Genomic DNA, 27,320 nt, shown 5'->3' on the forward strand with positions numbered 1-27,320 from the left:
TAACTTAGAATGGGATGGTGGTGGAGGTGGGGTTTCCTGTGAATGGCCTTCCCATCCCACCACTAAATGAGGCCCTTGACTGGACAATTAACCCCAATTAAGGGCCTCTTCCTAGCACAATTAGCCGTACAGTGGGCAGCCCTGTCATCGCATGAGAAGCACAACACGAAAGACTGTGTGGGTTGCTTCCCAGCTCCGGGAGGGAGGTCCCTCGTTGAAAGGGACATGGCGCCTGAACGGGGAACCTGGCATCGGGAAGCGGGGGCCCACTGAGCACGACCCTCACCCCGTGGGACTGCTCCCGCACTGACCTACCTGTGACCTGGGTCCAGCGTCGCTCCTCGGCCTCTGGTAGGTGCTCCTCCAGCTGCGGTGGCATTGCAGCTGCTAGCCTCTGATTGGTGGGATTCTGTCGTCAGGGTCCTTGATCCTGTGGAAGGCCCACTGCTGTCCACTTAAGTGCCTGCTTAGCACTAGATTCAGCGGGCCTTCCGGAGAAGAGGTGACGCGGGGATCTCGGCGTTGCTTTTTCCAGACGTCGAGATCCCCATCGCCAGAATAAAATCCGGCCGTTGTGTTTTATTCTCCTTGTGCTTACCAACAAGTAAACAACGAGGCACTAACCATGTATAAGTGATTGGTTAACACACAAATACATAGGCTCATTTATTAAGGAGTTGAAGAGTTGATAGCAGCATTACAAAGTAGGAGAACTTGTACACATGCCTGATCTGGTTGCTCCCTCACAGCAGACTGAGACAGAGTCTGAGTCACATGATTACATTGCATCATTTCCCCTCCAATAATATATACAGAAGACATAACCGCACCCATTTAACGGTGTACCACAACAATAGCCAGTCACCAGCCCATTTTATATTTCTCTCAATTTTTATTTCCATTGGAAAGCTCTGCAAGTGTGTGAACTTTGGAACTTTTAACGCAAAATTGTGGATAAGTTGTTGGATTTGTTTTGAGATATTGCCCTTTGCCACATCCCTTACCCTTCTTATGAAGTGCTTAGAAATAAGATTTCATTGTAGTCCTGAGGCAGCAGCTTGGAATAAAAGTGATCATTTGTCTATTTATCTTACCTCTTTCTGACAAGCTTTGTATTTTTCAGCTGCCAATTTTTTTCAAGTAAGCTTTAATTCAAAAAACCAATCATTAGAAATAGGCAAATTACTGAAGTGTTGTCGCTGTGTTCTTTACTTTTCATTAAAGATAGATGCAGGCTTCATATTCAGATTCAACACAAACACTATTTATTGTCTTACTTATCTATATTGTATGATCTCAGGTCCAGGTCTTTTCCTCACTGCTGTGTGTGTGGTCTCTGCAGGCCATGTGCTGAGTGTGTCTCTCAAAATGTTGTCTCCTCCTTATATATGTCTGATAATGTCATCAGTTGCATCAGTGGCCTGGTCTCTTAATGGTACGGTTTCTTAAAAGTGAAGTCACCACTGTCCCACATTACATTACCTCCTTCTTTTAAATGTAAGGTTTCCCCATTTTCTTTAAAAATTAGAATTACTCTGCAGTTACTTAATCATGCAAAATTATATTGAACAAAACTCGATTGGACTGAAATTTGAAACTGGAGGGGAGAGGTTTCAGGCATATCACCCTCAATATCAGACTTTTTTCCTGCCTAGCTCCCATTATCATCAATGCATGAAATTGGACAGGTAATCGATGAGGTCTTTATGATCTTCTCTATGGATCTTGCAGTATTGATCTTGGCAATGCTTGATTTGGCTGTGCTGCTTCTTGAGTTGTCACAGGCGTGAAGTCATTGAAGTTGTCTTCGTCACTTTCTTCTGGAATTGTTTTAGCATTGACATTTTTGAAGAAGGTTACATTTTTCTTCACAATGCAGTTTCCTCTGTTCTCTATAATCATGTTGTCTTTTCTCTGAACTACCATGAGCACCCTTGGGCCAAATGGTGAGCTAATGTTTGATGTTTTCTTTCGCCGAACCAGGACTCAGTCTCTAAAATAAAAGCAAAATACTGCAGATGCTGGAAATCTGAAATAAAAACAGAAAGTGCTGGAAATACTCAGCAGGTCAGGCAGCATCTGTGGAGAGAGAAGCAGAGTTAACGTTTCAGTTCTGTGACCTTTCACTGTTCTGATGAAAGCTCACAGACCTGAAATGTTAACTCTGCTTCTCTCTTCACAGATGCTGCCTGACCTGCTGAGTATTTCCAGCACTTTCTGTTTTTATTTCAGAACTTTGTCTCCATCTTTTATCTTGCTATCTTTTGCGTGCATCCGTCAGTTTGCATGTGTCTTTATCCTCTGTTTTTGACTCTTGTCTCTGTCTCTCAAGCTTTCCGTTGAGTGTGTCTAGGGTTGTGTAGGCATGAATTGTGGCAGTGGATACGTCTTCAGGATTCTTCTCTTGTCAGGTAGTTCTTGTCCTCTGATGGTGTTGATCATGATTAGCTTCAATTCGTTGGCAATTTTGAAACTTAGCAGATTTCCCTTGCTTGAGTCTACAACATGAAACTAAGTCTGAGATGTGGACCCATGGGAGGATTTGAAAGTAACTTGGATCATTGGTAGAGGGATATCTGATCCATAGGAAAAGATTTTCAATATTGGCTTGTTCTACTGCAGTTTCTGTTTTCTCTGTAACTTGTGGAATGTCGAGACATCTATTATGTTGACCGTTGCTCCTGAGTCAATTACTGCAGAGATTGTCAAATTGGCTGTGAACATATCACACATGGGCAGGCATCAGTAATTCTGTTGTGAGCAACAAAAATCTTCTCTTGTGCTGTGAATACGTAACCTTCCATCTGGCATTCAACTCTATTAATGTCTTCTGAAGGCTTCGATCAGCATATTCTTGCAAAATGTCCCATTTCTCCACAGGCTTTATACTTTTTTCCTCTTGCAAGACAAATTTTGTAGTGAAGATATTCACCACCCCAATGATGGCATGTTTGAGCGTGATGTGATTGTGACCTCTGTCATGGTCTTCCTTGACCTGCCCCGGACCTTTCTCTGGGTTTCCTCTCTGTTCTTGTGTTTGGTGTGTTTCTCTGGTGAAACCTTCCCCTTGTGATATTCACGGATTCTGTTGGTGTTCCTAACCTGGCCTCAGGAGATTCTCGTCTTATTTTATTTGCCTCTTTCCCTTCTAAGAATTTGACTTGTCTTTCACTGGCTTCCAGCATTCTGCCAATATCGAGAAGCCTTTGCAAGTTTTAATGATTCACTTTCTCTTAGAGCTTGCCTTCTTAGTCTTGCTGATTGGCAGATCATAATGATCTGGGAGATGATTTCTTTGTCCATGTCTATGAAGTTGCAATTCTGTCTCAGACTGCTGAGTCTGAAAGGTATGGTTTCTTGAAGGTGAAGTCACCACTACACTACATTACAATTACCAATCCAAACAGGAAAACATCCATGGAATTAAAGAATGTGGAATTAATTCTTCGTTACATACTGTTTGCTTCTTATATATTGGCACAAGATGAGAATTATGCAGTGTCAGCTTTGCAATCTGTAGTACAGGCCTGCTTTAGGTCAGGAAAAAGAACCCGACCCGAACCCGACCAAACCACAGTGGGCCCGAGCCTGAGCCGGCCCGAGTTCCTCCAATTTTGCCCCGAGCCCGACCCGACCCGAACCCGTCACCAGTCGGCCCGACCTGAGCCTGACTCGACCATCCCTTTACTTACGTTCCTGACATCAAACCTGTAAGAAGATGCAGCACATGCGCGAGACGTCATAGTGACGTCACTCGCTCACTGCGCAGACTCAATTTCCTCCCGGACTCCCAGCTCAGGTAAGTTTTTTTATTTTTAATACTTACCAGCAGAGCACTTACCGTGTGTGTCCGGCCCAACCCAACCCGACTCGATCTGGACTCGGCCCGACCCGACCCGAGTCTGAAAGCTGGCCCCGGAAGATGGGCCCGACCCGACCCGGACCCGACACATGTAGCAGGCCTCTAATTTGTAGCTCATCAGCAAGACGCTTGTTGGCCTTTGGGATTTTCTCCCAAGTAATGAATGGTTCAGCAGACCTGAGAATTAACTGTTCTCTTCTAAGTAATTACATTCTGTGCAAGTGACTATGAAACAAAGGTGTACAATTGCGAGGAGTTCAAAGATGCAGTCTTCTGATGCTTCTCTTTTATGTAGTCAAAGGGTTAAATTAAATGGGGGGTCATATCAACAGAGTAATTATTTTGGAAATACAGAAACGTATACAATAGAAGTTTGGATTATTGTTTAATTAATATTATATTTGCATGACATAATAATGCTTGAGTGTTTCTATGAGAACAGCATATGGCAATGCAAACATGGCCTTGGTCTATCAATGAGGTGAAACTTTAGTTCCTGCTGTATCCCTCCAGGGTACACAGGATGCTACTGCTAGAAACTGAATTGACACTTACCTCCTTACTTCCCATGCATAATGATTGGTATCAAAGGTGTGAGGTTTCGATCAGCACAAACATCACAGACCTCAGCCTGCTTATATTAATTCACCCCAGGTACCACACCAGTAAATCTTGATGCTCACTTCTGAGGGTTTAAAAACAATTAGGAAGGTCTGCAAACAATCTATAGCAATTAAATTAAACTGAAATATATTGTTACAGCTCCTGACCACTATCTCAGGTTGAACCAGACTGTTCAGAACCTCAGCGTCCGATTTGACTTGAGCTGAACTGCCTTTTATTTATTTTTATTTTTTTATTTTTTTATTTTTACGCCACAAAAACTGACAACTTGCACTTCCATTGCAGCATTCGGTTACTCGTCTAAGTTCAGCTATCAGTTAACCACTCACTCGTGGAGCACAGAGTAATTGGGAAACAGAGTGTTTTGTAAAACGAGTGCGAAATTCAGTGCAGAGGGGGAAAGAGGTGGTGCTTTTTTATTCCTTTTGTTTTATCTCCAGTTGCTGGTGAGTGCTTTTGTTTTGTTTCTAAGCAAGGAGATTTCTATTAGTTTACTAAATTAATAACTAGTTAACCAATCAAAAAAGAAAAAAAGCTTGCATTTTTATAGCGCCTTTCATGACTACCAGACATCTCAAAGCGCTTGACAGCAACAAAGTACTTTTTGCAGGCTCGTCACCATTGTAATGCAGATAATGTGGCAGCAAACTCCCACAAACAGCAGTGTGATAATGATCATGATAATCTGTTTTTGAGATGTTGAGCGAGGGATAAATATTGGCCAGAACACCAGGGACAACTCTCCTGCTCTTCTTCAAAATAGTGCCATGAGATCTTTTACATCCACCCGAGCAGACAGATGGGGCCTCTGTTTAACATCACATCTGAAAGATGGCACCTCAGATAGTGCAGCACTCCCTCAGTACTGCACTGGAGAGTCAGCCTTGATGTTCTTGCAAATATATAAATAAGGTTAGACAGACATGGCAGAGCAGATGGTGTGCCATAACTGCAACATGTGGGAGTTTGTGGAAAGCACTGCAATCCCGGATAACCATATTGGCGGTAAGTGCCTGCAGAATTGTTGAGCTGGAGTCTGAGCTGCAGACATTGCAGGGCATCAGGGAGGGGGTGAGTTACCTGGGCACTTTGCTCCAGGAGGCAGTCACACCTTTTAGGTTAAGTAGAACTTTAGAGTTGGTCAATGGTCAGGGACTGGAGGGCGTGACTGCGAGTCAGGCAGGAATGGGATCCAGGATGTAGCGATGGAGGAGGCTCAACCGTTGACTTTGACCAAAAGGTACAAGATACTTACTATAAAAGCAAAATACTGCAGATGCTGGAAATCTGAAATAAAAACAGAAATACAGGAAATACTCAGCAGGTCTGGCAGCCTCTGAGAAGAGAGAAACAAAGTTAATGTTTTAGGTTGATCCTTCATGAGAACTGCTATCTGTATGGATGAGAACAAGGACAGCAGGGTGGTTGGGCAAACTGACCATAGCACCATGGTGCAGGAAGCCATTCAAGTTGGGGAGTGAAAAGGAATTTAGTAGTAATAGGGGACAGTATAGTTACGGGATAGATACTGTTCTCTGCACCTGCGACCAAGAGTTCGGAAGGATGTGTTGCATGCCTGGTGCCAGGGTTAAAGACATCTTCTCATGGCTGGAGACAAATTGGAGCCGGATTTTGTGCAAGAGGCAGGGCTCTTGGCGCCGGGCCGAAAAGACGGTGGGAACCCCACCTCTGCATTTTTTCAGCCCCCAGAGCGATCCTCCAGTCTTTTGCTGTCAAAGTTTAAGGAGGCGGGATCCCTGTCTCTCTAAAAATTGGGATGGAGATCCTGCCCCCAAGAGCTGCCGGCTAAACACAGGGCCGGCAGCTCAACAGTATCGGCAGCACCACCACGAGTGGTGGCCACTGCCGATACTGCTGAGGCCTCAGATTCAGGCCCAGCGTTGAAATCCTGGAGAAGAGGTAGGTGAGGTGCAGTCGCCAGGGCCAATCCGGAAGGCCCTGGCGAGGGTGGGGTGGGGGATGAGCGTCCGGTCCAGGGTGAGGGAGTTCCAGGGGATAAAGTTGTTCCCAGTAGGGGCCATCTGTGAGCCACAAATTGCCCACAAATGATGGATCCTCCCCAAAGCCCGCAAGGAGGGCGCCTCACTTTCCAAGGCATCCTCCCCAAGTGGCAGAGTCTGTGGTAAGGTAAGATCCCAGCGGCAGCGGAAAGAGGCCCTTATTTGGTTTCTGGCTGGGAAGGTTGTCGCTGGCCTATCTCACCCCCGGGAGAATTGGAACTGGGATTCCTGGCGCCGGGCCCGATTCTCCGGCCCCCGCCCCCCTCCTGCCACAAAACCCGCTATTGGGAATGAGAACAAAATCTGGCCCTTGGAGTGGGAGGGGGAGGATCCGGAGATTGAGAAATCTGAACAGAAAATCAAGGCAATAGAGCAGTGTAGTGATTTGGATAAAAGCAAGCAAAGTGGGACAGGAAGCGACAGAGTTTTATGGTAATAGTGCATCAGTGAATAAGGTCCATGCAAAGAATAGTAGTTAAAAATAATTAAAGGTCCTTTATCTGAATGTGGGAAACATTCGTAACAAGATAGATGAACTACAGCACAAATAGAACTGAATGGTTTTGATCTAAACTCCGTCACAGAGACACGGGGCAGGACTTTCCTCCGGGGTGGGAAATGGACATCAGGTTTCCGAGTCCCAATCCCACCCCCGGGGTGGGAGGGGGAAGCGATCACAGCCCCCCATTTTCATGGAGGCGGCATGCTAATTGGCTAGAGGGAGCCTTGGGCGGCCAATTAGCAGCCGCTGGGGTGGGAATGGAGGCAGGACTGTGCAAGTGCGGGTCTGATTTAAACAGACCATGGCACCCTTTACTGTGGCTGCCATTTCATTGCATTACTTGCTGTTGGAAAGAAGGCTCAGGAGAGGCAGAGGCCTGGAACCAGGGGCAGGACAGCTCCTCAATTTGCAGATGCGGACCTGGAGGTCCTCCTCGAGGCCGTGAGGGCATTCAACCTCCAGCAGGCACTCCAGCTGGGGAGACTTCGGGAGCATGCTGCTGCTGAACATGGGGAGAGTGTGTGCCCAGGGCACTTACTGATCCCTCACAATGCCTCAGAGCCATAGTGCTGTTGAGGACCTGCCAGTACTGATACATGCAGCTTGTTATGAATAGGAGCAGCTGGCATTGGCCATAGAGGCCTGCAGTGCCTTATTTCTCTCTATTTTGTCCATGCAGGAGAAATGGGCATATAATGCCCCAGACTGCAGGAGGGGTTCCATACCTGCACGCCATCACCACCATGGAGGAATGTGGCAGACATAAGCAATGATATTAAGTGCTCAGTTTAATAGCTGGGGTGGATTGCCCACCCCGATGATGTGGAGGGGGTGGGCTGTCCGTCCCCGGCAATGGCATCATCCGCCTTTGTGAAGGTGCTGATGCCATTTTTAAATGGCTTCAAGCCCTACATTTCAATTTAAATATTTAAAGCTAGATTCATTAAAAAAAATTAAGTAACCTGATCTTGACCCTCTCCCACCCCCCACAGTAGCCATAGAATTAATTCCTTGCCCTCTCCCCCCCCCGCAAAAATACTTACCTTGTGCACCTGACATTCCCCCCCGAAAAGTTCATAAACTGTGCACTGTAACCCATCCCACCATCCCCTACACCAGTGAGATGAATTTGATCCTGCTCCCCCACCTCCCGCACTGAAAAACTTACCTGCTTTCCCTTCCCCAACAGTGTTCCACCTTGGATCCCCGGACAGGCACCAATATCACTCCGGGACAGTCGGCGGGAATGCGATGGTAATTAATTCATTTATTCAAATTACATATTTAAGTTGGGCTCCTGTCGCTGAGTGGCGAGGTGGGGGGGGGGGGCCTCGCCGCCGCCAGTGATATGGGGCTGGGCCTTCCCAGCATCGAGGTCCGTGGCGGGCCTCTCCCAGAGGCAATTTCCGCTCCCCACCCCCCCCCCCAGCACGACCCCCCAACGTTGGGGGGGGGGGGGTCTGTAAAATTCAGCCCATTGAGAGGTTGTTTCCCCTGACTGGGGAATCTAGAACACGGAGGCACAGTCTTAGGATAGGGGTCAATCATTTAGGATTGAGTTGAGGAGAGACTTCTTCACTCAGAGGATTGTGAATCTTTGGAATTCTCTATCCTAGAGGGTTATGGATGCTCCATTGTTGAGTATCTTTATGGCTGAGATAGACAGATTTTTGGTCTCTCAGGGAATCAAGGAATATGGGGAGAGGGTGTGAAAGTAAACTTGAGACAAGAGATCAGCCCTGATCATACTGAGTGCTCGAGCAAGCTTGAGGGACCATATGGTCTACTCCTGTTCCTATGTTCTTATGTTCTTACGGTTTTGGCACCTCCAGGCTCTACTTTTCCAGGTAGAAAAGCAAAATACTGCAAATGCTAGAAATCTGAAATGAAAATAGAAAATGCTAGAAGTACTGAGCATCTGTGAAGAGAGAAACAGAATTAGCTTTTCAGGTCGATGATCTTTCGTCAGAGCACTGTTCCAGATGACTCTTAGTCAGCCTTCCATTCTCCACTTTCTGTAGGTGTCAGCTGATCTGAAACTCCTGTTATGATCCCCATGGAGATGAACAAACCAAAAGAACCAAATTTAGCCAACGATCCCAATAAAAAAAAACAAATGGATAAGATTTCACTTTTATATCTTTTACTTTAACAATCAAACCAAAATCAACATAAATTAAACATGAATTAGCAGACAAATCATGGTCTATATATATATTACAAATTACACATTAACTATCAGATACAAGAAAGATAGATCTTGTGGATTTACCATGCAGTCCACAGGCACCAATATGGCACCAATTACAGCCACAAAGTTCTTCAAAGCTCTGAATTTCTTCAGGTAAATCATCAGCTCCCTTTCTTTCAAGATGCAGCCACCGATTCCCATCCAACAGCAGTTCCCCTTCAACCCGAACTCCAAGTGTACGGTCTTCACCCAAAATACACTTCTCCATAACTTCCTCAGCTCTGTTCATGACAGTCTTGATGGCATGGATTCACCAGTATTACATTTATCTGAGTCTTTCAGTGACAACCCTATGCACTCTATGGCTGGGTCTGGTTAATCAGTTACTTTAAGTAACAGAAACAGCTCCTGGAGCCAGGCTTCACTTTCTTCAGCATGTCTGCACTCCACCCCTCTGTACTCTGAGCTTGGATGGCTCTCTTTCCCCAGAAACCTGACGTTTTAGTTTCAGTTTTTTATTTAGATTGTTTCCCTTCCAGCTAGGGTCTGTCTCAAAATAACAAGCTTTGAAACCAGGGTCAGTGCACCGAACAGAACATTCGACAAGTCATCTGTTCAGACAACAGTACGCACTTACTCCCACCACTGGTCCTGTAAACCGCGGATTCCATCATACTCCGCTCACCCATCACCCCTGTGTGAACTGATCTACATGGTTCTAGTCCCCTAAGATCACAAATTTCAATTTTACAACCTCATGTTGAAGCCCTTTCATGGCTTCACCCCTCCCTACTTCTGTCATCTTCTTAGCCCTACAACTTTCTGAGAACTCTGCTTTCCTCCAACTCTGGCCTCCCTTTGCTCTACCATTAGTGGCAATACCTTTAACTGTCTAGGCCCTGTGCTCTGGAATTTTCTCCTTAAACTTCTCCAATGCTCCAGCTCCCACTCTTCCTTTAAGATCTACCTTAAAATGCACCTCTTTGACTCAGCTTTTAGTCATCCCCTCCTAAAATCTCCTTCTTTAGCAGCATTTGTGCCACTTTATTCCCTATGTCTTGTTTTCTGTGTTTCATAAATGTCTTTAATTTCTTTATTTTTGTCTGATTATTTCTCTGGGACATTTTTCTGTGATAAAGGTGCAGTATAACTGAAAATTGTTGTTGAATGTGCAGCCTTTTCTAGAGACTCTGGAGGGCAGCAATGAGGAAGTACTATATAAACCCCCCAAAATTTTCAAAAGCAGTTCATTTACATTTCAAGTGGCCTTGTCATTCAGACCAAACACATCCATTTGGTAGTGTCTTGCTGGATCTATTCAAGGATGAGTCCAGGTAATGCTAATTTGCAAAGAAAATAATGAAGGAAAGCCATTGACAACTTTTAATCTGTGTCTTCCCTGATCATGTAGAATTAGCAGAGTTGTGGACTCTTCTGAGTTTGTTTCAGGTCCTTAAGAAGCTAAAGGTCTACAGGTAAACCTTTCAGGTAGAGAAAATTCTGATGTTTCTCCCTGACCACAAATGTGGTCTTAGGGAAACTGCATGATAGCAGTCTGACATTTCCATCAATATTATCATGACCAGTTTCATTGCACAATGGCATATTTATGGTCCCAAATAACTTGAGTCAGAAAGCTCTGTGGAATATGTAATCTGTCCCTAAATTTATCTTTAGAAACTTCAATCAATGTTGTTCATCCACATCAATTTAATGATGTCTTTCCTTAAAAGTTGCATTGATTTATTTTGATTAATGAAGAATTGAGGCTGAACTAAATTACAAAATTAAAACAATTTGAACTGTAATTTAGCATGTTAGTTTCAATACTTTTTAACGTGTTGGTCAAAATATCATGCATTAGGCTTGCCAATTCTATACTTGCATCCTCCAAGCTTGTGAGAGGAATTTGGGCTGTGAAATATTGCATCACTATGTATGATGAAGAGATTATGATGAGACAGTGCATTGAATGAAGGTACAATCTGTAAATTCTGCTGAGTATTGTGAGGACAAGCAATTTTACTACAGAAACAGTAAAACAGGTTTCAAAGAGACCAGGTAGCACAGTGCACCATGCATTAAGTCTTAGACTGGTACTTTATTGCCCTTGGCTTGACAGGACGCTCAAAGAGTTAGAATTAATTTCATCTTTTTCCTCCCTTATTCTTTGAAGACAATAAGGTAGATGGTAGAAATGGGGTTGATCAATTTTCAGGTGGCAACTAGACCAGTCCAGTTGGAAATTCAAAAGCAAAATACTGCAGATGATGGAAATCTGAAATAAAGACAGAAAATGCCGGAAATACTTCGAAGGTCAGGCAGCATCTGTGCAGAGAGAAAGACAGTTAATGGGCTGTGTTTTATGGGGCCTGCAGGAATGGGTTAGGAGGTGGGGTGGGCAGAAATTCGGAGGGAGGACGGGGAGTACAGTGCTGGTCCACTTTCCCACCACCATGGCATTTTGCCAGCAGCAGGGAAGGTTGAGGAAGGCCCTCCTGCCCCAAGTTCAATTGTGCAACTTAAGTGGCCAATTAAGGGTTCTTCCCACCACTGCTGGCATTTTCCCAGCAGTAAGTTGGCCCTCTTCCATGTGCAGAGATTGCCTGGTGATCCCTGGCATAAAAACAAAGTGCTGGAAATACACAGCAGGTCAGGCAGCATCTGTAGAGAGAGAAACAGAGTTAACATTTCAGGTCTGTGACCTGGCCTCCTCCCTGCTGTCTTGGCGGTGGTGGGGGGGGGGGGGGGGTGGTGGTCTCCTAATTGGGTGCCCTGTGGCTTACAGAAGGGTCCCCTGGCAGCAATGGATGACCCCTGGCAACACCCCACCCTGCCCTTACCCAACCACCCCACCATTGTGCTGGGGCCTGCCTGACTGACCCCGGCAACACCAACCCCACTTAACTTGCTGCGACGTCAGCGTCCATCGCTGCGTATCTTGGCTGGGTGCAGCTCCAGGACAGAGGCCACTGTTCCCAGTGGTGATTGGCCGGCAGCTCATGAAGATGGGCTCTTTTCCTTTAAAGGGACGGGAGACCTAGCGGCAGCTCATTAGCTGTTAGATTGGCATAGAATGCAGCTGGGGCTCCCCCAAATGGCCAAGGCAGGGTTGCTCCTGGCTTTCTAGCCCATTATTGGGGCCACTGACTTCCCAACAAAACCCAGTCCAATGTCTCAGGTCAATAACCTTTCACCAGAACTCTCATGTGTGTCCGTGTTTTTTTCTTTCTATCTTCCTGTTTCATCTTAATGTTGTTTCTGGTTCCCAGATGTTGGAAAGAATCACACTTTAAACTTGGAAAAGGCTGAAGTCAGTCTTGTTTATTACAGCACTATGCTTTGTGCTGTAGAACCTGATCCACTTGTTCTTGTGTTACATATAACATGACTCCCCAGTGCAGCCGTGAATGTGGCCCCCTCACTGGAACACTTACACATAACAACTAGTTCCTAGCTAATTAGTTCCTAACACTTTACAGATAGTATATAAAATATATAACATATATAACATCCCTCTTTCTTTTAAACATAATGCCCCTGTATCAATACAACTGTCAATATAAATAAAGAAGATCATCCGATTTAAGGAAATAATCTGAACCCTTTTTTTAAAGTCTTTTATAGAGTGTGTCCTTTTTTAAAATATTATTCATGGTATCGCTTGGGTGGTAAGATGTTGTTCCTACATCTTGTAAATTTGGCATTTGTTGCTCTCAGTGTGAGTTGGCACGCTGTACAGGCGATGTTGTGTCACTTGCTGGTGATGTTGTTAATGTTATCTCGCTGGATTGTGATGTTTCCAGTGTTGTTGATGGTCTTTTCTGTTGTTCCAGCTCAGGTGTAGGTCGAATATGGATTTTGTTCCTTCTCATTTGGTTACTGGTTTTGATCTCAATGATATATGATCTTGGAGTCTCAGCTTCACCAACAACTTTTGCTGGGCTCCAGGTTTTCATGATTGGATCCTGTACATGTACAGTTCGTCCTTTCAACAGCTCGGGTAGGGATTTAGCATAGTTGTTGAAGTGTTGCTCTCCTCTTAGCTGTGCTTCAGTGAGTTGTTGTCTCACTTCCTCCTGGTCACTTGAAGGATGTATTTTGCTTGGCAGAGTTGTCTTATATTTTCTTCCATTTAACAGCTCTGCAGGTGATTTCATGTCAGCCTTGAGAGGTGTGGATCGGAGTGACAATAAGGCCAGGTTTGGGTCTTCCTTCATCTCTTGGCATTTCACAAGTGTTCTTTTGACCGTCTGGACGTGTCTTTCTATAAATCCGTGTCCCGTGGGTAATGTGATGATGAGGTGATAGTGTTGAACCCATACTGGTCATCAAATTCCTTAAATTCTCTGGATGTAAATTGGGTGCCATTGTCACATTTTCTACCTTTCAGGAACTACCTTTCAGGAATCCCTTGCTCAGCGAACAGAACTCGCACTGCTGATATTATTGTTGTGGCTCTCAAGTTTTTCATCTTCCGGATAAAAGGGAATTTTGAGCAGTAGTCTGCGACTATGAGATACCATTCTTGATTATGTGTGAATAAATCGACTCCTACAGTATGCCATGGTGGTACTTCAGTAGCCATCATCTCCTCTTTCTGTTGTGAGTTTCTGTACTTCTGGCATACATTGCATGTAGACACCATATTTTCAATATCTTTGGAAGACCAAGACAGTACAAAGCTGATTTGGCTCTGAGCTTACACTTCTCCATTCCCATATGGCCTTTGTGTATCTTTTGGAGAAATTCTTCCTGCATTGTTTTGGGTATGATTATTCTGGATCCGGCCAGCAGAACACCATCTTCTAGTGAGATGTCATCTCTGATAGACCAGTACTGCCGTATTGCTGGCTGTGTTTGCTGTATCTTATCAGGCCATCCCTGGATCACTTGCTGAGAGAGCATCTGTAACTCCGCGTCTTTGCTGATCTGATCTCTAATTTGACTCAGTTTCGGTGGTGTTACGTTCTCTAGGTGATTATTCTTTATGCCTAGATCTTCTATCTCATGTTTCTCCTGTGGTGACAACAGAGATAGGGTGTCTGCCAGCACCATGTCTCTTCCTGGCTTATATTTCAGAGTGAAATCATAACTCTGAAGCCTCAAGAGTAACCTCTGCAGTCTTGCTGGTGCTTTACATAGATTTTTCTTGTAGATCTGCTCCAGTGGGTGATGATCACTCTCCACAGTGAACTTCCTCCCATAGGGGTATGTGTGGAACTTCTCACATCTATACACGACCGCCAAAAGCTCTCTCCATGTTGGCATATCTTGTCTCAGCTGATATCAGAGCTTTGGACGCAAATACTATTGGCTTTCCCTCTTGTACCAGGGCTGCTCCCAGTCCTTTTGTGGAAGCATCTACTTGTAGAGTGAGAGGTTTCTTTCTGTCATAGTACGACAGACTTGTCTCTGTGCATACTACCTTTTTGAATTTGTTGAAACTCCTGTCTTATTACTCTAACCACTGGTACTCTACACCTTCTTTTATCAGCTCCCACAGGTTTGCTGTGTATTCCGACATGTGTGGAATAAAGAAGCTCATATATTGTATCAAACTAAGGAAACGTCTCAACTCTCTCTTATCTCTTGAGGCTTACATCCCCAAGATGGCTGAGATTCTTTCAGGGCTCGGTTTAACTCTTTCAGGTGTGTACACCATTCTAAAGAACTGGCATTCTGTCACTTTCACAATGCATTTGTCTGCGTTTAGCTTAATCCCAGCTTTCCTGGTTCTCTCCATGGCTTCATGTAGATGGTTGTCATGATCTTTTCCATCTACACCATATATCTGGATATCAGCTATGCCGACTGCTCCTTTTCATCCCCTGTATGTCTCATCTACTTTCTGTTGGAACACATCCTGGCTCAGTTTGAGGCCAAAGGGTAGACGCAGGAACTTGTACCGTCCAAAGGGTGTGTTGACTGTTTTCAACAGTGACGATTCTGCATCTAGCTTCACATTCTAGTAACCATTTCTGGCATCAAGCTTGCTGAAAACTTTTGCCCCTGCCAGTGCTGGTGTGATTTCTTCCAGTTTTGGAATAGGGTAGTGATCCCTCTTTATTGCTTGGTTAAGATCTTTGGGATCCAGGCAAATTCATAGCCGTCCATTTAACTTCTCTTTCACCACAATGGAATTTACCCAATCTGTAGGCTCTGTGACTCTGGCGATCACCTTCTTTTCTTCCATTTCTCAAAGCTGTCTTTGAAGCTTTCCTTTTAGTTCTACTGGTACTTTACTTGGGGGATGAATCACTGGTTTCATCGCTGGGTCAATAGTGATGTGATACTCAAAATCTTCGAAGCATCCAACCATCTCATCAAAACACTCTGGGTACATTTGTACCAGATCATCTTTGCTTCTTATCGGAGGGCACTTTTCAACAGGTGTACTATCTTCAACCCTCAGTGTTGCCTCCTTCACCTCATGGTTTACTGAGATAATCCACAGCTCTTCACAACTGCTCAACCCCAGGATAGCTGGACCATCTGTTTCTGTGATGTAGAACATACAGTTAACATCTTTTCCTTTGTGTGTCCCTCTGGTTTGGATTGCTCCGAGCTGTCGAATCTCAGTTCCCTGTATGCTGTTAGTATGAAGTTCTTTGGTTTCAGAGCACCTTTCCTTGGATAACCATTTTTCTCCAAATTTTCAGGAAAGATCTGCTGGTATAGTCTGAGCAGGATGATGTTACTGTGTACTCCAGTATCAATCTTCACCTTCAGATTTATCGTTGTGGGCTTATTTCTCAGCCTCTTCCTGATCTGAATGGTTGTGTGAATTTCTTTTCTCTGGGAACTGTCACATCCAGACATTTCATGTAATTCTATGGTTCCTATGTCTATCATGTTCTCAAACCCATCACCATCTTCCAGGGTATGGATGTTTTGGTTTCTTTCACAACTCATTCATCCTGTTACTCTGGCTCTGGTGACTCATCTACCATCTTCTTGCCTTGTTCTGCACATCTTTTCCCAGTGATTGGTCTTTCCACAAGCTCTGCAGATTGATCCATATGGAGACATTTCCTTCTATCTGTCAATTCATGTGGTTGTGCACAGCTCCTGCACATCTTTCTTTCTGTTTGGTGTACATTCTTTAGTTGCTTCACTGCATTGACCCTGCTGCCTGTCTCTTGGCTTAACTGAAGGCTAGCCATTTGGGAGGTCAGAGTCTTCATCTGTCTGCTCTTGGCTTCATGTGTTCTGGCAGTGTCTACAGCCTGCGATATTGTGAGCTTGTCCTGTCCGATTAGAGCTTTCTGTACTTCAGGTTGTGCAGAACCTCAAATGAGCTGATTTATCGGCCGTTCATCTGTGTCCTTAAATTTACATTTTCTGGCTGCATTTTTCAATCTTGCTACAAAATTGTCAATAGGCTCACTTAGTTCCTGTATGAGGTCTTGAAATTCATATCGGTATATCTGATGATTTGATTTTGGCTGGAGATGGGTGCTGAATCTTTCAAAAAGTTTGTCTGGATTTCTGCTGTCCTCTTCGCTTAGGTCCCAGCTGTTAAATAAATCTAATCCTTTATCTCCAGCCCACTAAAGGATATGGCTGACCCTTTCCTCTTTTCCTCTTCACTAGTGCCTTTTAGGAAACTTCTTTCTTTTGGGCCTCCTTATCTCGAGAGACAATGGATACGCGCCTGGAGGTGGTCAGTGGTTTGTGAAGCAGCGCCTGGAGTGGCTATAAAGGCCAATTCTGGAGTGACAGGCTCTTCCACAGGTGCTGCAGAGAAATTTGTTTGTTGGGGCTGTTGCACAGTTGGCTCTCCCCTTGCGCCTCTGTCTTTTTTCCTGCCAACTACTGAGTCTCTTCGACTCGCCACAATTTAGCCCTGTCTTTATGGCTGCCCGCCAGCTCTGGCGAATGCTGGCAACTGACTCCCACGACTTGTGATCAATGTCACACGATTTCATGTCGCGTTTGCAGACGTCTTTATAACGGAGACATGGACGGCCGGTGGGTCTGATACCAGTGGCGAGCTCGCTGTACAATGTGTCTTTGGGGATCCTGCCATCTTCCATGCGGCTCACATGGCCAAGCCATCTCAAGCGCCGCTGACTCAGTAGTGTGTATAAGCTGGGGGTGTTGGCCGCTTCAAGGACTTCTGTGTTGGAGATATAGTCCTGCCACCTGATGCCAAGTATTCTCCGAAGGCAGCGAAGATGGAATGAATTGAGACGTCGCTCTTGGCTGGCATACGTTGTCCAGGCCTCGCTGCCGTAGAGCAAGGTACTGAGGACACAGGCCTGATACACTCGGACTTTTGTGTTCCGTGTCAGTGCGCCATTTTCCCACACTCTCTTGGCCAGTCTGGACATAGCAGTGGAAGCCTTACCCATGCGCTTGTTGATTTCTGCATCTAGAGACAGGTTACTGGTGATAGTTGAGCCTAGGTAGGTGAACTCTTGAACCACTTCCAGAGCGTGGTCGCCAATATTGATGGATGGAGCATTTCTGACATCCTGCCCCATGATGTTCGTTTTCTTGAGGCTGATGGTTAGGCCAAATTCATTGCAGGCAGACGCAAACCTGTCGATGAGACTCTGCAGGCATTCTTCAGTGTGAGATGTTAAAGCAGCATCGTCAGCAAAGAGGAGTTCTCTGATGAGGACTTTCCGTACTTTGGACTTCGCTCTTAGACGGGCAAGGTTGAACAACCTGCCCCCTGATCTTGTGTGGAGGAAAATTCCTTCTTCAGAGGATTTGAACGCATGTGAAAGCAGCAGGGAGAAGAAAATCCCAAAAAGTGTGGGTGCGAGAACACAGCCCTGTTTCACACCACTCAGGATAGGAAAGGGCTCTGATGAGGAGCCACCATGTTGAATTGTGCCTTTCATATTGTCATGGAATGAGGTGATGATACTTAGTAGCTTTGGTGGACATCCGATCTTTTCTAGTAGTCTGAAGAGACCACGTCTGCTGACGAGGTCAAAGGCTTTGGTGAGATCAATGAAAGCAATGTAGAGGGGCATCTGTTGTTCACGGCATTTCTCCTGTATCTGACGAAGGGAGAACAGCATGTCAATAGTCGATCTCTCTGCACGAAAGCCACACTGTGCCTCAGGGTAGACGCGCTCGGCCAGCTTCTGGAGCCTGTTCAGAGCGACTCGAGCAAAGACTTTCCCCACTATGCTGAGCAGGGAGATTCCACGGTAGTTGTTGCAGTCACCGCGGTCACCTTTGTTTTTATAGAGGGTGATGATGTTGGCATCGCGCATGTCCTGGGGTACTGCTCCCTCGTCCCAGCACAGGCATAGCAGTTCATGTAGTGCTGAGAGTATAGCAGGCTTGGCACTCTTGATTATTTCAGGGGTAATGCTGTCCTTCCCAGGGGCTTTTCCGCTGGCTAGGGAATCAATGGCATCACTGAGTTCCGATTTGGTTGGCTGTATGTCCAGCTCATCCATGACTGGTAGAGGCTGGGCTGCATTGAGGGCAGTCTCAGTGACAGCATTCTCCCTGGAGTACAGTTCTAGGTAGTGCTCAACCCAGCGGTCCATCTGTTTGCGTTGGTCAGTGATTATGTCCCCCGATTTAGATTTGAGGGGGGTGATCTTCTTGATGGTTGGCCCAAGAGCTCTCTTCACTACGGAATGCCAAATTGCACTTTTGTTTAAACTTCTCAAATGCCTCTACGACATCATCAGCTTCCCAATTCATGATGGGATGTAGCAGTGCATTCATTCCTGTCACGGCTGACATTTCGATCTTTGTTTTTTAGAGTTTTCGCATGAGCCACTCAGTTTTTCTGTCTCTCTCTCTGGCACTAATTTGGGTCATTTTTCTCAATCTGATGCTTTTAAAAATGTTGTAGGTTTACTCACAGACACTCGCTGCCACCACATTTCATCTTTATGTTGTTTCTGATTCCCAGATGTTGGAAAGAATCACACTTTAAACTTGGAAAAGGCTGGAGTCAGTCTTGTTTATTACAGTACTATGCTTTGTGCTGTGGAACCTGATTCACTGGTTCTTATGTTACATATAACATGACTCCCCAGTGTTGCCGTGAATGTAGCCCCCCTACTGGAACACTTACACATAACAACTAGTTCCTAGCTAATTAGTTCCTAACACTTTACAGATAGTATATACAATATATAACGTATATAACACTTCCATTCATTCTGTTTCATTTTAAATGCTGTTCATTGTAATATTTTCCAGTTCTGTTGAAGTTTCCACACCTGAAATGTCAACTTGCCTGTTTTCTCCACAGATGCTGCCTGTCCTGTTTAATGTTTCCAGCATATTTTGTCTTTAAAGACTGGTGGTCTCTGTTATACCGGATCCCCTCCCATTTGGTAATCCAACATTTCTTGTGGACCTGCCAGTTTGTAGGCAGATGCATGCAAGTGAAGCCAAAGTAACATTATGACTTCATACACATTTCCACCTGATTGGCCCCATTTCATATAAATTGGGCATTTAAGGTTGCCAGGAGCTGAGTTGTATATAGAAGTGAATTCAAGGAACTCAGTAAGTAAATTTACAAGTTGCTAGGCCATTTTCAACTGTTTTCTTTGTTCCTTTTCCTTTTCTTTGCATGTTTAGGTTTCCACTCTCCATAAACTTAAGCTCATATAAAATTCTGCTGCCTGTATCCTAATGCGCACTAAGTACAGTTCATCTTTCCCCACTGTGCTCGCTGACCTACATTGGCTCCCGGTTAAGCAATGTCTCGATTTTAGAATTCTCATCCTTGTTTTCAAATCCTTCCATGGCCTACAATCCTCTAAGATATCTGCTTGCCTCCATTTCCGGGATCTCTGATTTTAATCGCTGCACCAGTGGTGGTCATGCCTTCAGCTGCTGAGGCCCTAAGCACTGAAATTGTCTCCCTAAACCACTTCTGTGAAGCACCTTGAAATGTTTCACTACATTAAAGGCACTATATAAATGCATGTTGTTGTTGTTGTTGAGTTACCCTGCAGAACAAGACAAACAGAGTAGCAAAATCATCCAAAGGATCAGCAATAGAAGGATAATTTCAAGTGCAAATGGACAACTACAACAACCATAATTCATGTCTTTTTACATTGTATAAAAGTGAATCATTCAGGCAGTGATCTGGAGGGACTTTAATGAAAAGAAGAGATACATAAATCAAATACTGCTGAATTACTAAGGTTTGAAAGATGGTTAACATTGCTGAAACATGGTTCCATGCACAATGTACAAAGATCCTATGACCTAAAATCCAGTGAGGGTATTTTTGTGGATCAATAATTAGACTGACTACTTAAACCTCAATATTTAGGATTTTAATGCAACAAAGGTATAGTTTGTGATAATACTACACTATAGTAATATTCGCTCCACACAAGTGCCAGACAATGACCATCTCCAACAAGAGAATCTCCCCTTGATGTTCAACAGCATTACTATTGCTGAATCCCCAACCATCAACATCCTGGCTTTACCATTGACCAGAAACATAACTGGAGCAACCATATAAATACTATGGCTACAAGAGCAGGTCAGAGGCTGGGAATTCTGTGGTGAGTAACTCCCCTGCTGACTCCCAAAGCTTGGCCACCATCTACAAGACACAAATCAGGAGTGTGATGGAATACTTTCCACTTTCCTGGATGAGTGCAGCTCCAACAACACACCAGAAGCTTGATACCACCTAGGACAAAGTAGCCTGCTTGATTGGCACCCCAACCACCACCTTAAACATTCACTTCCTCTACCACTGGCGCACAGTGGCAGCAGTGTGTACCATATACAAGAAGCATTCACAAGCAACTCACCAAGGCTCCTTTGACAGCAGCATCCAAACCCGCGACCTCTACCACCTTAAGGACAAGGGCAGCAGATGCATGGGAACACCACCACCTGCAAGTTCCCCTCCAAGCCACACACCATCCTGACTTGGAACTATATCGCTGTTCCTTCACTGTTGCTGGTTCAAAAACCTGGAACTCCAGTCCTAACAGCACTGTGGGTTTACCTGCAACATATGGACTACAGTGGTTCAAGAAAGCTGCCATCATCTTCTCGAGGGCAATTAGGGATGGGCAACAAATGCTCGCTTAGCCAGCAATGCTCACATTCCATGAACAAATAAAAAAAGATATTGCAATTTTGTATTCTAAAAATTTATACTGTGAGATGTTGAGAATAGAGGTGCACTTCAAGAAGATTAAAATAATGGCTAATGATTTAAGTAGCCCCATGCTGTGACATGGAGAGCTAGGATATGGCTTCTTCCCTGAAATTCTCATAGTAGCAACTTCCTGTTTATAAGGCAGGTGAGGTGAAGGGTTTTCCCTAGCTGGAACAGAAGAAACTGGAGGCTGAATCAAACTAGCTCATTGGTAGTTCATTCCCTCCGAGACAACCTGGTCCACTCCTCCATCACCCCCACACCTCGTCCCCTCCCCATAGCACCTTCCCATGCAATCGCAGGAGGTGTAATATCTGCCCTTTTACCTCCTCTCTCCTCACCATTCAAGGCCCCCACCAGTCCTTCCAGATGAAGCAGCAATTTACCTATAGTTCTTTCAATTTAGTATACTGTTTAGAGTACTGCTGCTCACAATGTGGTCACCTCTACATTGGGGAGACCAAACGCAGATTAGGTGACCACTTTACAGAACACCTCCGCTCAGTTCGCAAGCACGACCCGGTTGCTTGCCATTTTAATTCACCCTCCTGCTCCCATGCCAACATTGGCCTGCTGCAGTGTTCCAGTGAATCTCAACACAAGCTCGAGGAATAGCACCTCATCTTCTGATTAGCCACTCTAAAGCCTTCTGGACTCAACATTGAATTCAACAATTTCAGAGCATGACTACCTTTTTTGTTTTATTTTATTTTATGTTATTTTATTCCATTCTTTTAACCATGGGCCTGTCTTAAACTTGTTTTTTCAGGTTTTTTGCTTTTGGACAGAGCTGTTCATTATTCTGCCATTAACATTCTCTCTGGATGAATGCTTTGTCTTTTCATACAACTATTAGCACTCCCTTTGCCTTTATACCGTGACATCTTTGTCATTTAATCTCTTCTGCCCGATCACACACCTTCCCTTTTGTCCTTCTTCCTCCCTCCTCTTCACTTGCTCAAAACCGATTACATTTCTAACTTTTGCCAGTTCTGATAAAAGGTCACAGACCTGAAACGTTAACTTTGTTTCTCTCTCCACAGATGCTGCCAGACATGTTGAGTATTTCTGTTTTTATTTCAGATTTCCAGCATCCACAGTATTTTGCTTATATTTTAGCTCATTGGTACAGACAGGGTCAAGGAGCTGAGGAGATGTTTGGGTGGCAGCAGGTGGGTTGGAGGACGTTGGGAAAGGGAGGTAGAAAACACCTCAAATGGGATGAATAGAGCGATTGTGCATTTATCCAGGGATGCTAAAATTATTGTAATCCTTATAGCTTTAAAGAAGAATCCTTGTCACTGATCTTTTTCTTGCCAAACCTTTTCAGTTTTGCTCACTCAAAATCAATATCAATTGTGACTGTGGCTTTAGAAGAGTAAATTTTAAAAGTATATTATTAAATAATTATGTCTTAAAGGTTCAAAGTGCAGCAAGCATTGCAAACCAATTTATTCTTGCACCTAATAAGACTGGTCTTAAACATAGCTTTGAGGAGGCTGCTCCAGAAAAAGAACTCATCAGAAAACCTGAGAAACAGACAACACAGGACCAAAAGCAAACCTTCTTAATGCCATAGACCTGATGCCAGGACCACTAGGGAATGATCCCAGTTATGTTCCTTGATTTAATATGCAAATGACATCTTGAAATATATCCTTGATAATGCACTTTACACAGTTACTTCTGTAGTAAAAAGGAAATTTAAATGCGTTGCTTTAGCATTTGATTTGAAAATGACAGCATTAGCTGTTTTGCTGAGAACTGGTGCAATTGCAACTGATGCAAAAGTGTGCATCTTTATAACAGCAGCAGTAACAAAAATAACCCAACTGCAAGACATGCCAGGAATGAATGTCACGGTGGGGTGAATCACTGGCTGGGTAAATAGTGCAGTAAGTTCCTTGGGAACATGCAAAAGGGTTGTGTACAAAGGACGTTAAAAGAAATGAAGGAACTGCCTTCCTGTTCAGATGCATTGGGCTAAAAGAATTTCAAAGTGGTTGGTTTATGTTGATGTATAGTTGCAGTACAGACTGTGGGACAGTTTGTCTGACACTTAAAAATACTGCCCTATTTCTTTTATAATTCTATTTTGGTGAACTTATGTTTTTATTTAATATTTAACCAAAATCAGAATACAAAATCATAGGAGAAACCCACTCCAGATATGTGTTGGTGGCGGACAAGGTAGTTCAAAAAGAACATGGCGTGGCATTGCTCAAGTGATCACAACCTTTATAAGAAGTTAAATCCTACATTATTAAATTGTCACAGCATGTGATAAGTTGCTTGCTACTAGATTTGCAACATGAAAGACTTAATTAGTTCTGTTCACTCAGTAAAACTTTCTCATGTGATTATCTTTTGTACACCTTGAGTTAAATCTCTTCCAGTTGCATGACTTCCAAATTTCTATGCTGTTTGCTCGGTATGAAAACAAAGGTCAAATGTATATTTTTATGGAATGAGTATAATCATTCACAGAATATGTTCAGCTCAGTTTCTTTAACAGAAAACTTCAAACCATCAGTTAGAAAATGAACTGCAGCTGGCTGTTTTTAATGTTCAAGGTTGTCGGAGTTTATAGCGAGGATCTAGCAATCACTCTCAAATGTCAAAAAATCTCAACAGATATTTTCAGAATGAGCATGCAAAGTAGTATGTTGCACCAGGGAACGAGTACAAATATTTAACATTTAGAAAAAGAAATTTGTTTACTAGCACAATACCTCATTTGAAAAATCAGAGATGACTTGGTAGAGGACAAGTTGTGTTGCTGTCTTTTACATTTCCACTGCAGTAATTGCTCTGGACAATAACAGCTGTCTCCCTACTTGCCAAGAAAATAAATTATTGGAAAGAAATTTAATGAAGACAATGATAAGGCAATTGTCTTCACTTAGGCTGAGTGAATCTGCAACACTGGTCTCCTTGGAAACTCCTGAATGGAAGAAAGTCTCTGCTGTGTAATGTCAAAGAACTTCCCAAGTAAGATGGTTCTTAAATACTTTATTGGCAGTTGGTGTTGGCTTGGTTTAGTTGGTAGTATTCTCGTATCTGAGTCAGAAGGTCACAATTCCTACTTTAGACGCAAGCACTTAAATCCAGATTGATACCTCAGTAGAGTATTGTTGGAGGTGCTGTCTTTTAGATAACTGGCTGAATTTTTCAAACAGGGAAGAAATCCTGCCCCCGGGACTGAAAGCAAGAGCCAGCCCCGTGCCGGTGGGCGTTGGGACCCTGGGGCAGTATTTACCAGTGCAACCAATTAAGAGGCCACCGCCGGGACCACTGTGACTGTCTCCCAGAGCTGCCTGCCCAATCAGAGGGCCGGCAGTTCGACAGCCTTGGCAGTGTCACTGTGAGAGGTGGCCGCTGCTGAGGCTGCAAGATAAAGGAGAGGGCACCTCCTAGGCAAGGCCCCCTCGAAGACAAGATATGTTTTTCTTTAACGACCCAGGGCCAGGCAGGCAGATCCCGGTGATCTGGAGGTGGGAGAGGCCACCTTCAAGTGGCAGCGTCGTAGCCACAGGGCAGCCATTGCTGTCGGGGGGCCCCTCCATAGGCCATGGAACAGCTATAAAGGAGGGACCAATCTCGGGAATAAATTGAGAGGCTGCCAGTGTTTAACTGGTGGTCTCCCCCCACAGCAGTAGCCTCTCCTGATGTCTGTAAAATGCTGGCAGGAAGTGGTCCTTAATTGGACCATTGGCTGCTTGTTGGGCAGCCACACCAGTGAGGTGCCTGCTGCTGGTAATATGCCATGGTGGCAGGAAGACATTGGGCTCCCCACCCGACGACATCTACTACCATTTTACCAGCCCTCCCGCTTCCCAGCCTGTCTCCAAAGGGCTGGTAAAAATAAGCCCAAGATATTAACTAAGACATTGGGCTGAATTTTTGGCACTGGTGGGGCTCCTGGTGCCGGGTTGAAAAGGTCGGGGATCCTTGTCTCAGCCTTTCAGAGCTCCTGCTGCGATTTAACGGCATTCAGGTACTTATACCCAGTGACAGGATCCCAGTCCCTTTAAAGACAGGGATCCCACCTCCAAGAGCTGCCAGCCAATCAGCGGGCTAGTAGCTCAGTAGTATTGGCAGCGCCAACAGGAATTGTGGCCACTGCTGGTACTGCAAGTGGCCTTGGACCCGGACTCAAAGCAAGTGAGGCAGGGTTGTCAGGGCCAAACCGGCAGGCCCCGGCGAGAAGGAGAGGGAGAGGGAGGGTGGGTGTTAAGTGCGGAGGGGTGGGGAGGTGGGGGCGCGGTTAATCTATGTGGTATTGTTCCCGGCAGGGGCTGTCCGTGGACCACAGATTGTGCATGGAGTAGGGACCACCCACCCCAAAGCCCGCAGGGAGGTCAGCTTCTTTTACTCGGCAACCTCCCCGTGTGGCAGAGGCCCACCCCGCTGCTGGTTAAATCCCAGCGGCAGCAGGAAGAGGCCACATAAGGGCCTCAATTGGCCTCTGGGCAGGAAGGCCGTCGTTGGCCTGTCCCGCCCCCGACTAAATTCCGATGTGACAGGAAGGTGATAGGCCCTCCGCCCCACTGCCTCCCATCACAATTCTATGGGCTCACGCACCTCTGAACCCGTCTCAGGAGGCCCATAAAATTCAGCCCATTGTTTGCCACTCAAGAACACAAGAACACAAGAAATAAGAGCAGAGTAAACCATATGGCCCATCGGGCCTGCTCTGCCATTCAAAACGATCATGGCTGATCTTAGGATTCAACTCCACTTTCCGGCCCACTCGCCTTATCCCTTGATACCCTGAGAGACCATTTCTCCTCATCTCAGTCGTAAATGATTGGCTCCTTATCCTGAGACTGTGCCCCTTGTTTTAGATTCCCCGTCCAGTGGAAATAATCTCTCAGTGTCTACCCTATCCAGCCCCTTTGCAATCTTATATGTTTCAATGAGATCACCTCTTATTCATCTAAACTCCAGAGAATACAGGCCCAATTTACTTAGCCTCTCATCATCGGACAACACCCTCATCCCAGGGACCAATTTAGTGAACCTTCGCTGTACCGCCTCCAATGCAAGCATATCCTTTCTTAAATGTGGAGATGAAAACTGCACACAGTACTCCAGATGTGGTCTCATCAAAACCCTGTACAATTATAAACATACGAACATACAAATTTGGAGCAGAAGTAGGTCATTCGGCCCCTCTAGCCTGTTCTGTCTTTTAATAAGATCATGGCTGTTCTGTTTATGTCTCGAATTCCACACTCCCATTTACCCCTGATAAACTTAGATTTTTGTTAGGCAAGGGAATCAATCTACCTCCGCCTTAAAAAAAATTCAATGACCCCCACCTTCATCACCTTCTGAGGCAGAGAGTTCGAAAGTCACACAACCCTCTGAGAGAAAAAAAATTCTCCTCACCTCTGTCCTAAAAGGGTGACCCCTAATTTTAAAACAGTGCCCCCTAGTTCTGGACTCACCCACAAGAGGAAACATCCTCTCCACATCCACCTTCTCAATACCATTCAGGATCTTATAAAGTTCAATCAAGTCTCCTCTCACTCTTCTAAACTCCAATGAAAACAAGTCCAGTCTGTCCGACCTTTCCTCCTAAGACAACCCTCTCATTCCAGTTATCAATCTAGTAAACCTCCTCTGAACCACCTCCAACACATTTACAGCCTTCCTTAAATAAGGAGACCAAAACTGCACACAGTACTCTGGATGTGGCCTCACCAATGCCCTGTATAACTGAAGCATAGCATTTTTACTTTTATTTTCAATTCCTTTCGTAATAAAGGATAGCATTCCATTAGCCTTCTTTATTGCTTGCTGTACCTGCACACTAACTTATTATGACTCATGTAGTAGAACACCTAGATCCCTCTGCACCTTGGAATTCTGCAGTTGTTCTCGTTTAAGTAATACTCTGCTTTTTTATTCTTCCTACCAAAGTGAACAACTTCACATTTTCCCAGATTATACTCCATCTGCCAGATTTTTGCCCACTCACTCAA

This window comes from Heterodontus francisci, chromosome 30 (assembly GCF_036365525.1).
Source record: "Heterodontus francisci isolate sHetFra1 chromosome 30, sHetFra1.hap1, whole genome shotgun sequence".
In the NCBI taxonomy this organism is placed as follows: domain Eukaryota; kingdom Metazoa; phylum Chordata; class Chondrichthyes; order Heterodontiformes; family Heterodontidae; genus Heterodontus; species Heterodontus francisci.